Below are 1,465 nucleotides of genomic sequence, written 5' to 3' on the forward strand. Positions count from 1 at the left end.
TGGCTTGGATGGGGCTGTGAATTGGGGGAGGCAGAGTTTCAGGGAATCCTCTGGGCGGAGCGACCTCTGTTATCCCATTCGATGACGTCTCAGCTATGGTGGCACTGCATCTACACACTGGGAGTGGGGAGGGCTCAACAGAAGAGCAGTGGATACAGCTGACACTTCTGCCCGGGAGAGATCCTCACCTCTGACTCTCACTCTGACAACTCAGTGTCCCCCAGTAAGTCCCTGATGCCCTGCCCCATGGAGCTGAGGGGGCGCTGGTGCTCAGAGCAAGCAGGTCTATGAAAGTCCCCTGGAGTACATGGCCCCTTTAAGAGGCATCTGCAGCTGCTGGCTGCCACCTCAGCCTCTGTCCCACTCAGCTGCTGGGACTGGGTAGCCTTGAGTCTTCGCCTCTTCCTACCTTCTACATTTGCAGGTTGATTAATTATTTTTCTCCCTAGTTATAGTGCTTCTGTTTGTCTAGACCCCAGGTAACTTTGCTTGCTGTTTGCTTCATGTTTCTATCACAACTATGATTTGGTTGCAAGAGAGATGAGCCATTTTTTCCCCCATTTTTTCATTGTGATTAATTTGCATTTCCTTGATGATTAGTGATGTGGAGCACCATTGTGTATACTTGTTGGCCATTTGTATGTCTTCTTTGGAAAAATATCTATTCAGTTCCTCTGCCTGTTTTTTTATCAAATTGTTTGATTTTTTTAAAACTATGAATTGTATGAGTTCTTTATATAATTTGAACATTAACCTTTTTTCAGATATAATGATTTGCAAGTATTTTCTCCCATTCTATAGGATGCCTTTTCACTCGATGGTTTCCTTTATTCTGCAGAAGCTTTTCAGTCTGATGTAGTCCTACTTATTTATTTTGCTTTTGTTACCTTTGCTTTTAGGGCCAAATGTCCACCCTCCTCCCCCTCTCCCCCCAAAAAAAATCATTGCCAGGACCAAAGTCAAGGAATTTTCTTCTAGTTTTATGGTTTCAGGTCTTATATTCAAGAATTTAATCCATTTTTGAGTTAATTTTTGTGCTTGGTATAAGATAGGAATCCAGTTTCACTCTTTTGCATGTGACTATCCAGCTTTCCCAGACCATTTACTGAAGACACTATACTTTCCCCATTGTATATTTTTGGCTCCTTTGTCATAAATTAATTAATCATTTATGTGGGTTTATTTCTGAGCTCTCTGTTCTGTTCCATTGATTTATGTGCCATTGATTTATTTTTATTTCAATACCATACTATTTTAATTATTATAGCTTTGTAGTATATTTTGAAATCAAGGATCATGATACCTTCAGCTTTGTACCTTTCTCAAGATTGCTTTGGCCATTCAAGATCATTTGTGGTTTTATATGAATTTTAGAATTATTTATTTAATTTCTGTGAAAAATACCATTTTAATTTTGATAGAGATTGCATTGAATCTGTAGATTGCTTTGGATAGTATAGACATT

This window comes from Pteropus vampyrus, unplaced genomic scaffold, assembly GCF_000151845.1.
Source record: "Pteropus vampyrus isolate Shadow unplaced genomic scaffold, Pvam_2.0 Scaffold628, whole genome shotgun sequence".
NCBI lineage: Eukaryota > Metazoa > Chordata > Mammalia > Chiroptera > Pteropodidae > Pteropus > Pteropus vampyrus.